At 37.2% G+C, this 14,925-nt stretch overlaps 1 protein-coding gene across 2 annotated transcripts in view; it reads left to right on the forward strand.

The window, feature by feature from the left end:
• LOC105274058 (protein bric-a-brac 1) overlaps positions 1 to 14,925 on the forward strand; it is a 208,786-nt gene that overhangs the window by 51,057 nt on the left and 142,804 nt on the right. For both annotated transcript variants that reach the window (XM_011316870.1, XM_011316872.1), the window contains exon 5: positions 11,980 to 12,020. The gene's annotated coding sequence lies outside the window, so the exon portion shown is untranslated. The remainder of the gene's footprint in view (positions 1 to 11,979; positions 12,021 to 14,925) is intronic.

The following is a 14,925-nucleotide window of genomic DNA, read 5'->3' on the forward strand; positions in this document are numbered from 1 at the left end:
GAGGGGGGGCTTATATGGGAGGGTGGGGATTCCGGAGGGGGGCGATATAAAACGTTGTTGCTTGGAGGAAAGGCAAAAATGGAGTGTAATTATTGATTAGGTATTTCGTGACTGACTCGACAATTTACTGAGTTACAGTATGGATAGAGAATTAGACGTGATGTTTCTTTGTCTGGGGATTTTTTTTTTTCTTTTTGGGTGGGTCAAGGGGGATGGGGTGAAAGCCGTGGAAAGGGTGGAAGCGTTAGAAGGGGTGGAAGGGGATGATTTTTGCATTTTCTTATGGCACGATAGAGATGTCTTGCGAATTTATTGGCGAGTGGTGAAGGACGTCGTAAATGTGTACGGAATATCCATTTTTTTTTTGTATGAATACACGCTCAGCTGACCCCATCTCATCCCCTTATTTCTTGTAGGGGTTGGAGTCTTGAGCTCTGAATAACTCGCGAAATAACTGGGCTCTGATAATGTAAGAATATTGGGAATTTATCTGATGTGATTTTCGATTTATATCTACGGTTATAGTTTTGGTTTAGTTGTTTTTTAATCTGTGGCCGATAATGGTATCGGGGAATGGGGGGTTTTATGTTTATGATAGTGCTGTTGTTCTCTTCCTTGGGATTTCTTGAGAAGAAATATGAAAAGGTATTATAATGCGGTGTTTGCGAGATGCCTCGAGCAAGTCTCGGGTAATTCTGGTAATTCTGGGGTTTGACTGAGCCCTCAAGTAGGGGAAAGACTACCGATCGCGATTTGCTACCCGTTTTTACTTTCAACATTCTTTTTTTTTAACATTCGTTCTGACACCATAAAATTGTACGGAGATGGGTGATGGGGGGAATTGTATAATTTTTGGGGAGTTGTGAGGATTACTCGGATAAAAAGTATTTTATTTTCGGGGTGTGGCCACTTATTTTTCGAAATTCTTTTCGCCGGTTGTTCGCCTCTCGGGAATTTTTTAATTAGGGCACTCGGAATGTTTCGGAATTTTTAATCTATTCTTTTGTTTATTATCGTATTTTCTCCCCCTCAATCATTATTAATTGAATTATAACATTTTAAAATTCCGTCAAATTACGGACAAAATCGATTGTCCGGGAAACGTCCAGTAACTGAAAATAAAAACATTTCCGCAATTTTCCTGATGAACAAATAACTGTTTCGTTCATTCACAGTTTCAGAAAATCAATTTCGAAAATAAAATCCCACGACTCGCATTATTATTGCCAAGAGGAAATTATTAATTCGGGGATTATAAAATATTCATGTGGATTTCTCGCGGATTGAGGTATGACTCCTTTTTCACCCCCGAATTTTTAATGTACTCTATAAAAAAAAAATAATTACCGCATGTCGACAGGTGAATTTTCCACTGAATGGGGCAAAACTCATTAATGACAATTATATCATCCATCATGCACGTATATTTCTTTAAGTTGAGAACAAATACGTCAGTTGATACGAGAGTCGCATGACTCCAACAATGGACAAGTTTATTATGCAACGTTTCCAATTTTATACCGTCGAAACGCTATCCCATACAGAATTGATTCGAGTCGTATGAAAAGAGAATAATTCTTCTCTCTCAGTTGGCATTCCCTTATAATTTGCCCTGGGGGGCGGAGGGAGGGAGGGAGGGGTGGAGGGGGGAGATAAAAATATTGCCTCGGCGCCTCATTTTTATTATTTTTTTCCCTCCCATTCCTTTTGTTTTTCATGTTTTACCGCTTCTTTTTTTTTTTTTATTCTTCTCATTGTCGTTTTTCCAAACGCGCATAGTACGGGTCAAAAGTTTGTTTTGTCGTCTTGAATAACAAAAATTTATTATCGTTTCTACCTCGTTTGGTTTTCACCAGCAGTGAGTTTGTTTGAATATAGTTTTTTTTTTACTTTATTTTATTTTTACTCGAATGTGATATCTCCCTCTACCCCTTTCTGCAGACTGAATTCGCGGGAGTAGGAGGGCGCGAGGGGGTGGGTGGTGCAGGGGGTGGCGCAGGGGGTTAAAGTGGGGTTGATTTTTTTCTTCATCTCTTTCCTCGCGTTGTGGGGGGAATCGATTGGCACTGTTGGACCTTGGTACACACATATTTTCCTCTAATACAATGAAAAAGACTCGTGTCCGTTCCCTTCTGTGTCTCTTTACTCTCTCTCTTTACTTTTCAAACTGTGGAATAACAGGTGGAGGCCGTTCTCAAAACAATTCGGCCGTGAATATTATTGCTGGCGATGCCGTATAACGAACCACTCCAGTCCAACGATATATTCAACAATTGAAAAATCTATACTGGAGATAGTCGGTTATATTAATTGGTCATGAGCACTCGATATTTCTTCAAGTTTTTATTAGAAATGTCATGACAATATCAATTCTATTTTTATTGGAAATATTATCGGCGTTTTTTGGTCGTTCTAAATTAATTTGAGAATTAGTCTTGTTATTGATAAATCATCGATTTTTAATTATTTCAGTACGAATTGAATTTTAATATACAATACTCTCTGAATTTTTCATTCATCCCGAAAATGAAGGAAAATTGTGTGTCTTGTTAAAAAATCCCCGATTTAATTTGTAACATCAAATACAATCAATTTTCAATCAATCTCCACATTGAAAAATTCCGAGAAAATATTGACCGCTCGTGTGGACCTCAAAATCGAGTAACAAAGAGTTTTTTTCAAAAATTGCTTCTGCTAAATTAATTTCCTTCTGTCAAGTGAATTTCCCCAGCATCAGACAACAATTTTCAATAAATTCCACATCGATTCGCATTTAAAAATTCCATTAAACATTCACAACAATAAAAACATAATAACCGCATAAGAAATTGGAATACCGTGCCAGTAAATCTAAAAAAAAATAAAAACACTTTTTGGAACAAGTACGTAATGTCCAGCAATACAGAATAATTTCGTCCATTCGTCGATGATTTACTCCGATGGAATAAGAAAACACGTTTTATGTATTGGGTGATTATAGAAAAATAGAGCACTTGCGGGAGGGGGAGTAGGGGGGCTTGGGGGAGGAAGGGGGGGGGGCGAGGAAGGAGGGAGGAGGAGGTGGGGTGGGTACATTTGGTGGTGGTTGCCATTTTTATTACTTTCAAGTCATACACGAGGCCAACACAAACACAACAGTAAATCATCCGGTATCACCATTTCTCCCTCTACAAGTTGAATTTAATTTACGCCCTAGTATTCGTATGACTTTATATTTCCCATTAGCTGGATAAACTGACCCAATTCGACTTGTTGGTAGATTGGAATAAAGCTGTTGTAGTATTAATGCCAAATGGATGTTAGCAATGTGTCAATTTTTCTCTACTCCGGTGAAATTTATTTTTTCTTTTTTCTTTCTCGCCAAATCAATAATTCATGGGAGAGGGTAAACTAAACATAAAAAATGCCTCATTACATTATCGTTTTTACGATTTTTCGGAATATTTATAATGATCCCTTTTTTGTTTTCCATTCGGACAAAAGGAGTTTTGTGGAGATAAGGGAGCACTGGGTTTACTTTATTGTTAGATATGTACACGCATGTGTTACATGCGTATGTGCACTTGCTATGGGTGTTTCAATCAGGCATAGTACTTCTTGGAACGTATCTGCCTATCAATCAACGGGGTTATAAATTTACCGACGGACGATGAATGACTCGGTGCACTACACGTTGTGTACATCATTGCACTCGGACGCATATATTACTTGGGAATTTTCTCCATTTCTTTTTTTTTTTTTTAAACCCTTCCTTTTAACGAAAATGCTGGGTAATAGGGGATTCCATTAGGCTGCACACTTCAATCTCGGTAGTTTCAGGGAATATCATCGGTGAAATATCACTTTACATGAGAAAATCAATGCGCGAGGATATATTTACGCTTGAAATTTTTAACGACTCAATCGCGGCTTTCATAAAGTGACATTAAATTTATAGTCATTGAAGCATTATGGATTTTTGGCAATTGAAAATTTAGAAAATTATTTTTTAACGAAATTTTTTGGGTTTAATTGAGGTTTTCAATTGAAATTTAATTTGTTCTCGAATAATTGTGGAATATGTTTAGAAATATTTTTTTTTTCGATGGGAAATGATATGAGACTTTAATAATTTCATTGAATTTCAAATTTCCTTCGGATTTTCCAGATTTGACGAACGTTTTCAATTAAAATTGAATTCACCTTCAAATAATTGTACAATTTATTTAAAAATATTCTAAATCAGTCGATATAATTATCTTTTAACATTCTTTCGATAGGTAATGACTCGAAACTCGACCTACTAAATTGAAATTTAAATTCCCCTTGAATAATCGAACAATTAATTATATAAAATTAGTGAAATCAAATTAATTCCGTAAAACAATAAAATCGCAATCTCTTCCATTAACGAATTCCGTAATTAACGAATAAATAATTGATATACCCCTCACCTCACTCATACCCAGAATGATTTCTAAATAAAGCCACTAACCGTTTGCTTTTATCACAATTACCTTAAATTTAGATTATCAATGCCCGAGGTAGAGAGTTCCCCGACCCCAAGTAAAATATCCCCGTACTACCCGAAAAAGTAATTGACTAGTAGCATCCCATTATCTCGAATCAAAATAGCCCCCTAAAATCAAGTGACTTCCGGTGCAACCCCCCAGGCCCCCCCCCAAAAAAAATGACTTCCCCGTTTGTGAATTCAATTAAAATTGAAATAATTTCCCTGACACCGCGACCAAACAGATTGATACTTCAGATAAATCGTCTCATCGATGTTCACTGGAACGGATTGATCAATAAATTAATCATAGAAACTAACTGAACTCGAGTGAACCTCGCACAAAGACTCTTGATATTTCCCATGGCATAAACAAAGCGCAACCGCCAATTCCAAAGATGAAATATTATAAGTAATAACATATATCTATAGACGGGTAGATGTTTTGCCTGGGTTGGAGCGGGATAATAACACAGTACTAAACTATACGCCCGATACACGTACCTACATATAATTGTATAATTATTATTAATGATATCGAAAGCCCAGGCTGCTTAAACGGTCTCGTTGGCATTTTTTTTTTAACCGAGTATTCGTCGATTTCGCGGTTGAAAATGTGTTATTATCGGAATGGCGACGTAAAGAGGTGCCTTCCTCCCCCACCTTTCCAAAAATATTGAAATAATAATTATCCGTGGATTTACGGGTGTGCAATGTCGCGGGTCGATGTGCGAGTCGTTTGTGTATGTCGATGTACTCATTGAGAATATTAAGAGCTCATTAACATAAGGGGACAGAGTCAAACGTGTCGGCGGTGGTTCGTGACGACATTATTGATTATAGTATGTCTATACGCGTATAAAACTAATTTTCAAGTTGAAAAGAACACCGACGTGTGACAATGGTACGAGGAAGTGGGGTATAAGTGTTATTGCCATTGAGAATAAAGGAAAACGCTTGAGGAAAATAATACGGGAGAAGAAAACATGGCGCATTGTTGATATCTCTTTGTACACCTATTCCTTCTTTTCTTCTATTCACTGATTCGTTTTTTTTTCCTCCTCCTCCCCCTTTTTTTTTTCGTTTTGTTTTATTCAACGCGCATTCCAATCTGGTGAATAAACCGAACCGATTGCTGATCGTGATTCCCTCCCCATTGTGTCGAGTGGAAAAAAATAAATGATGGAAAATGACGAAACGTCCCTGAATAAATAAAGAAATTAATTGCGGCAAATTGCGCGGAATTGACACGAGGGGCGTATATCGGCCATGTGAAATGATATATTATATATGTGGGTATCATAGGCATTCTGTCTACTCGGGGTGGATTTTCCGGTGGTGATTGCCTCACGTTCCAACTGGGAAGATCTTCATGGGTTGCAATCGAGATCCCGATGATTCTCGGACAGGCACATCAGACGTGCGCCCTCGCGCCAACAGCAAATCCAACCACCAAAGCATCTACCGCAATTACATGCTGAATCTTTAATGGAACGCTTCGAGCCTGGAATTAGTTGAATGCCATTCAGAGACATACTGAGTGTAATGCAGATCCTCTGGGTGGGAGATCGTCTTCATTCCCCAGGAAAAGCATTTATTTCCGACACTCAGAAAAAAATTATTTCGTTTCTCAAATATATTTATTTGAGCCCGAGAAAATACATTTGGAATTAGTTTTTTTATATTTATTTATTAACATCGAGGGATATTTCGAGTCAATAGAAATATTTTTGCCACTAATTAAATTAAAAATAAACGAAATAATTGCAAAAAATTTCCATTGATTCTGAATATTTTTTTATTACAGATTCAAAAAGAAATTGAAATTCTTATAAATCTAAAAGTATGTCTCTGAATCGTCGAAATTAATTCCTAGAAAAATTAAACCAAAAACCATTATAAAAATTCACCGAAGATGTGAAATCACAAAAAAAAATTAAAAAATCAAAATAAAATATAAAACAGGAGAAAATAGAATACAATTAAAACGCATTAGAAAATTCTCATTGGATTGCGGAATCTTTGGTGTTTGGATTTAATCAATAAATTAGCAAATTCCGGGAATTGGCGGATTTGTGGGCTCAAACACATCCACAATCTCGTCCTTCTAGCATTCGGGACTGAAACAGCCCTGAAAGCCCAATAAAGCAATGTGGATTAATGACCACTGGGGATACAGAGGGATTTGACTTGTACTTGCATCCATTTGTCATACCCGGAGATGCCAGGGTTTCAGGATGCACTAGTCGATGATAAGATCCTTTATTCCTCCTCGGATATCTGATAAGCATCGCTTACCCCCCCATCACCAGCTTCGAATCATTCACTTCCTTTTTATTTTTGAGGGTTGAGGGGTGGAGGGATAATGATAAGGTATTTTCTAGCATTCGGATAATATTCAGCGTCGATAAATCATGGACTAAGTGGAGAATTCCCGGAGATGGCATAAACACATGGTTCAGGATATCCTACATGCGGGAGTACAGACTGAGAATTTTGCACTTGTGCATTACCAGTTGGGATACTGATTTAAACGCCTTGAGATTAATGGCCGTACGATTGGCTGCACTGGTTTTTTATCGACGTGCCCTTTAACTCGGAGATAATGGAAAAAAATTTCCCTTTTGCGGTATGTCAATCGATCCGCGAATTCTCACACACGCGGAATTTTAATTTCTTTAAAAATCTATAAAAATAATCAATTGTTAATCGATAATCATTAATTATTTTGGAGATAAATGAGGAATTATAGGGAATTCTATGATTTGGAGAAAACCAAAATTTTTTGGTGATTCTTATTCTTATCATTTATTTATTTAACAATTTTCCGGAATTTCCAATCTATCAAAAATCGAATTGCATTTGATATCTAATTGTTATAATTACTCCGAAAGATTGAAAAATTAATTGCAAAATAAATTGCAGTCGTTGGAAATCCTAATTCCATCCAAACTTTCATAATTGATATTTTCCAAAGTTGAAATAACATTATGAGTGAAATTAAAAGAAATTAGCAAGAGCAATGGGGCATACGAATCGGTTTCTTTGTCGAGTATTCGTGGCCGCAGGTGAGAGACCGATGATTATATCGATCGATTCTTACGGATCTCGAGGGGTAATTTTCGATATTCGGTGTTTGGGGTTGTACACGGTAGCATGATAGCTTTTATACCGCTGCATGCGATAAGACAAAATAATATATATGTGTGGACAAAAAAGATTTTGAAAATATACTGCTGTGGGGTGGGGGGGCGCGGATAAAAAGAATAAAGAGCCAATAAAGATGAATTCATACCCGGCAGGCACTGGCATTAACTTACCCCCTTGATCACTGCCATCGACGAAAATCCGTGGGCCGGTTCGAGTTTTATACCGAAACACGATTCCAACATTTTTTGCGTCTAGCCGGTAGTAAGTGCCGGGTGTGGCAGACGCGAGAATTGCCAGATGAATAATCAAAAAAACGCGGTTTTTCGGGTGATGGGGGGAAACTTGAGAATTGAGGAATGTTATTTTTCAGAGTGAACTTGAGAGATCGCTGAGAATTCGAATTGAACTTAAAAATTCAAATTTCCAGCGATTTCGTATGAATTTTCAATCATTCGAGTTTGAATTATTAATATTAATTGAATATCTTCAGTAAATTTTATTTATTTAATCGGATTAATTGATTTTTTAAGGAGAACCTTGAGTTTTCAATCTCCCGGGAAAATTAAATGTCAAATGGAATTCAATTGTTGAGGAATTGAAAATTTATCGCAATCAGTCTTTACTCCATTTAAAATAATTACTCAAATATTGATTCACTCGTGAAATCGATAGTTTCTCAAATCGATTCGATAAAATCGATAAAAAAAATCGCCAATCCCAGAAATTGATGATTGTCTCTGTAAAATAATGAAGATTGTGTCCCGAAAATGTGACAGTGACCGAAAATAATGAACAAATGCATGACTCGACCCGTAAATACAAACGTGCAAAATCCCACGGAAAAAGTCACACGTTCACCGGCTTGAACATAATGCACTACCGGCACATAACAAAATGTAAATACATAATACATATATGTTTTAGCCAATCGAGCAGTGGCTGCAGGATATAACGCAACAAGTGGCGGTTTTCACGGGTTTTCCCGGGGATGAAACGTGCCGGCTCGCGGTAACTCTCTCTCACACTCTATCTCACTCTTTTCCCACCCCATTTCACATCTGGGGGAGGAGAGGGTGAGAAAAGAGGGGGGGAGGGGGAGGGTTGGTAGCACAACTGTACTAGTCTGGTTGTACTCACTTCACTCGACTGGTATTAGTGAGAGTTGGCGACCCCCAAACGCCGAGATTCTCCACTCGTTTCTATTTCCCTTTCTCCTTCACCCCCTTAAACAGCCACAAAAGCTTCTGGCACGGGGAATTTAAGGGTGAGGAAGGACCCTCGCCTTGGCTCACTCCACCCTGTTCACGTTTATCCTCACCCTTCTAACATCGATGCATTGAGATAGGTCGGCAATCCTCACGGTCAAGGTTTTCCAAATTGGGGTTAGGAGTTTAAAGGGGAGATTTCCACTCTATTCTATTTACAAATGCCACCGATTTATTCTTGAACTCATTCTGGTCACGGGAAAATTCTATTTTCAGAGTGTCAAGGTCGGACTTTTGGAGAGAAATTTTTCTGTTTTGTTTGGAGACTTTTTGATCTTTCCACGTTTTGGGACTTTTAGACACTAGGGTTTTTGGATGATTTTTGTAAATCATTACTCGATGGAACTTTAATTTTATTTCAATCTCCTTTTCCATCAGGCATTCAAAAAAATGTCAATTTGAATCTTGAAAGTCTCTTCGTAAAGTCCCCATTCCCAAAAAGTTTTCCAAAACTTGCAAATCGATCTCTCAGAATTCTTCGATTCTTTTCCTGACTTCGAGTCCCCCAAAGTCCCAGATCACGACTTGTCTGTCGTTCCTCCGGCCATCGCTTCCCTTTCAACCCCCAAACATTTCCATTTTCTCTCCCATAATCTCTGAAACTTCCCCTTCCTCCCGTGGGATAAAATTCCCTAAAAATTCGTTAAAACAAAATGATGAAAATTCCCCAATAAATAGTGATAAAACGGTTATTGATGGAGTGGGCTCGAGCGATTGGCGGTAGGCGTGGGTAAGCCATGGCGGTTCGCATGATTAAGATCATCCAATGATTCCTTCTCTATAATGATAGGCTGGCTTGTAAGCCGACGTTGCCACGGTGATTCCGATCCGTCCAAGTATGGAATATAGAAATGTGGTGGGACTAGGGAGGGATCGAGCACGAACTCTCAGTGTATCGGTTATCTCGTCGATATTAATACCACGCGGTGCTCGAAAGTATCTTATGCTAATGAAAATGCCGTTTCACTCTACCCCTCGTGGATGATTTTACCACCACTCCATCAACGGTGAAAACGCCATCCATTTTGCATCCTGGGGCATGGGGTATTGTGGATATGTGGTTGAGTAGGAATTGAGGTTTAAATAAAATTAGTGGGAGACAGGTAGAGGGACGAAATGAAATTTCAATTGAAGAATAAGAGACGGGACATTAGGTGATTCGCGTTTACATGTGGGGTCTATCCACCAACCGCATTCAATATATACAACTTCTTCACATGCATGTCTGCTCGGATAAATTCCCTTCTTATTATTCTCATTACGTTGGTTGTAATGAAATATTAGCGGTTGGGACTGAGTTGTAATCCCTTCCTCTCCACGTATCGTGGAAAGTACATGTACCCCAGGTTGGGACCAATCAGCCACTCTCCGACGACCTCTCCTGGGACGGATTGAAAAAACCATTTAGCAACTGGCCATTATAATAATACGTGATTCGTTTATGCCCCCCCTCCCACTCAACCCCCTTTGCCCCCTCCTTCTTTAAAATTTTTTTTTTCCTGTACAGCCTGTGCTATTCGCGTTATCATCGATGCATATATGACGCGAATAAAATATTTATTAATTAAATTCTTGGATGGAATTCGGGGGGAGTTTTATCTCTCGGTGATTTTGTTTACTTCTCAGTTGATTGATTATTGATAAAGTTAATTAGTTATTGGTTGTTGTTATTAATTAAGATAGTCGGGGAATAGGAGAGATTAAACGGGATTGAGGATAATTATTTTATTGATCGATCGTTTCGAGTGAATTGGGGAGTCGATATTTTTTAACGGTGATATATATTGTTGGGTAATAAACCGGGAATTGTGGGAGCTGTAATGAATCTGACTGTACATATTGTCTGTATGAGGGAATTTAGGTATATATGTATCTCGGACATTACAATATCAACTCGGTTCCGACTCGGTCACGTTCGTTGTGTGTGTGGTCCACCTTCTTGTCTCTTTTTCTTACTCGATTATTTTACCCTTTCCTGCGTGTGTATTCTGATTTCCTCTTTACGTCTTTTTTTTTCTTTGGTTTTTTTATTTTGACGGTTGGATTAGCGAGATTCGGAGTCATTACCGGAATTACTGAGACCACCGAGTGTTTTTGATAGATTCGGGGATTATTCCAGGGCTCATCGATCGTGAATTCATTCAGAAATTCACACTCCGGGGAACAGATGATTCCCGAGAATTTCACGAATTTTAATTCATAACCGAAGTTTCAATGGAAGTCACATGACGGACTGTCTAAATTAGCACCAAATTTCTCCTCATGTTTTATGCGACATCATGACTTTTTATTTGTGTCGAGTGAATTTATTTACCAGACGAATTTTTTCTCTCAGTCACTCTCGTTATTTTCCTATTTCAAATGGAAGAGATTACAATGGCATGAAAAGATCCAAGAATTTTCGAGATGATTTAATTATTGAATGCTCCTGATTATAACTTTATGACGTGACTTTATTTTCAACACCGAAAGCAGCGAAACTTCACCCAAATTCATCGTTAGAAATAGCTTTAACGTGAAATTTCAAGAGTAATTTAACCGGCGGACAGTCATAAATTTTGATATTGTGCCTTGTGAATTTACATAAGCCATCGTGGTTCTCTTTATAGCGTGTTATTGCCTCTGTGACGTTTAAATGCATTGACATCACTGTTAATAGACATGCCGTCAAGGATATTGAACTTAATATTATATAATTGAGAGCGAGCAAAACTGGTGAATTAAGGAGTAACATTTTTTCTTCTATTTCCCATTATTATTTATCTTGGGTATTCTGACTTCTTCGTGTCCCTCTTAGTTTTTCCAGAATATCTACATTGTGCTAGAGGTAAATTTTCGTTACGCTCGATTTCCGTGAATAGTAAATGCTGGACGACACGCAAAAAGAGGGCGGTAACCTCACGTACAATCACAGGGTGGTATACGACAATTCTAGGACGTAAATCAACCCTGAATTATTTATTATTAATAATAATAATAATAACGAAAAATTTTTGGTATTTGCCTTGAGTTATTTGGAATACAGCTATTATTAATCGTTGTTTTTTTATTTTTTTTTTTTTTATTCTATTCCAGATTATGCAGCCCTGTAGAAAGGTCACCACCTCGTGAGAAAGGTCAGTGATTATTGAAAAAAGTTTTCATTATTTCAAACTTGCTGAGCAATTTCCTCTATCACCGCTTCTTTCGTACAATAATGTTTTCCATTTATAATTTTATACGATTAAAAACGTTGTAATATTTACTGTCAGGTGGACGTAAGGTCGAGAGAGCCGTGACCTCTTCTAATGCATGAGTTAATGTGCATTAGTGCATTAGTGCATTGATTGCACTCTTTTATATTCAACCGGTGGCAAATTTTCTACTGCCAACAATATCGCAACACTTTTATTTATTTCTCTTTTAACACTGGATAACTAGCTGGTGTTATTTATTTAGGTGACTCGTTTTTTTTTTTCGGTTTTTCAATTATCCACATCTTTCTGAGCATTCGGTACGTGACTGCATCGTTGTAGAATGGGTTAGGAGGGATATAAACGCTTGACGTGTGAAACGAGTTATCGATCAGTTCGAGTTGACAGTCGAAAAGCGAGGGATGTCACGAAGATTCATGATGTAAACGTGATCGATATATACGCAGCCACGAAAATCTAATCGACTAATGACTGCCAATCCTAGTCGCTTTTGGCGAAAATTGAAATTGGTCGTGCACTTGCCGATTGCGCGGTATTTGAAAACCTTTTTCCGACACTTTGTCCACCCTTTTGAAAAACAAGGACTCGATCGGTAATTTCTTCTTTTTTTCTTTCGTATTTTTAACTTCTGGGGAACTTGACAAATATCGAATTGTTTGATTGATCGATCTCCATCCGCGATGCGTCGATGATTTTTGGTTTCACTCTGGGGAATATTTATTGCCTTGTCTTTGGTAAACAAGTCCGAGGGGGTGACTGGGATTTTGGAGGGGGGGATTGATGGATTCGGAATAGGATTGGCACTGAGGAAAAATTTTGGTACTCAATTATTTTTATTGATTGCAAGAAAATTAATTATTTGACACATTTTTCTGAATTCACTTGAGGACTTGAATTTTGGGGGGAAATTTGACATTTTTAACAATTATAAAATTAATGAATTAATTGATTCCTTGAATATTCAAATTTTTCTTGAATTTTTGAAAATTAATACGAAATTAATTGACGACTTTCAATTGAAAATTAATTAAAATTCCAATTCCAAAATTCCAAGAATTCTACAAAACCGAATAAACCGAAATTTCCAGAATTCTCCACTAAATTTCTTCAAAACTTTCATACCCTTCAATCTTAAATCACCGTAATTACCACCCGAAAGAAAAATAAACTCAACAAAATTAATTGTTCCCCTCGCAATCTTGAAAAAAAATAACGATCATTCAATGAAAAACGCGAAAAGTGGGGATTATAACAAAAAATTGTGTAAACTTTTGCTCAACCATGGACTTCTCTCTGAAATTACGTAAACGTCTATAATTCCAATAGAATATAATTCTCCACGTACTTTTTACAATTCTCAAGCGTTGCACAACATCCACATAAATTCCGTGAATTCCATCATTAAGCCGTGTATAACTATAATAATTATTTGAATTTGTCGTCGTGATAATTGATACCACGAAACAACGGCAAATATAGTATCCTATGGCTCGTGGATTTCTCTGACCGTCGCTAATCATTCCACACAGCAAATACATGTGGGAGATACGTATCTATACGGATAAACTGTATTCCACGCTTATGCACGATCGTCCAATGTCGGTGTTTGTTTAGTCACAAGTTTCAATATTATCTACGGTATTAATTAATATCGATCGAATACGTAGTTTCACCGGCATAATGCGATGGTACAACGTCCAACCTGGCAAATGTTACCGGTGAGGGCCTGGGGGCCACTCGGAAAATTTCCTCTCTCTCGATATATCGCTCTTGATATATCATCCCTCTCGCTTTATCGATATATCTCATCATCTCGCTCTGTGCATGGGCTCGAGAAATATTCTATGGGTGAAAAGTTAGCTCATTTCGTTGCATCGCATTTTGTTAAATAATATATGACTCGGTAGCCGACGGATCACCCGATTAAAATCTTGATTTACCACTGGGTATAATATTTATCATTTAACGTGATATGAAACAACGTCCATAATGGAGCATTTTATCGGCTTGACGCCTCACTGATTTTCCACCGTGCAATTTTCATTCTCACTCGTTCCCGTATTTATTTTCCAATTTACGCGTTATCGTAATTGGGGTAATTAATGATTTGACGGAGAGATCGTGTTACATTTTTTTTACATTATATTTTCCGTATTTATTTTTAGTAATTTAGTTTAGGGCATTTTCTTTTCTCATTTGCGTCAATTATGAGCGAATTATTCGTGAAAACTCTTGTTTATTTTTTGTTTTTAGTTATTCTACAATTTACACGAGTTTTACTCGCTGTGATTCGCTGATTAATCATTTGACGGAGAGACGGCGTTACACATTTTTTTAATTATACTCCCCACTATTTTTCTTACTCTGGCAGATTTTTCGGATTTGCATAATTCAAGTTCAAATTATTCACGAAAATTGTCATTTATTCTTAATTGCATTCATTTCCCAATTTCGGTTTATCATAATTGGATAATTAATCATTAGACAGATATCAGATAACGTTACCAATTTTTTATTACATTTTCCATCATTACCTTACACCAAATTACAAAAATTACATTTAAATTCCCTGTGACTTTTCCATTGTCAAAACGTCTTCACTCCAAAAAATGTTGATTAATTCTCAAACCGAGCGAATTATTCCCCTGAATTTTTCAGAAAGTAATCAAGAACCACCGGGAAATGATAATGCACACCTTCCGTATAATACATTCCAGCTTTTCCAGTTTGAATATGAAAATGTAGAAGTACGGAAATAGTTGTTTCATACTTTTTCACAAAGTAAATTGCACTTTTGACTTTTCCCCCGAGTTTCTTGAGTGTGGGG

Source organism: Fopius arisanus, unplaced genomic scaffold, assembly GCF_000806365.1.
Source record: "Fopius arisanus strain USDA-PBARC FA_bdor unplaced genomic scaffold, ASM80636v1 scaffold00009, whole genome shotgun sequence".
Taxonomy (NCBI): Eukaryota; Metazoa; Arthropoda; class Insecta; order Hymenoptera; family Braconidae; genus Fopius; species Fopius arisanus.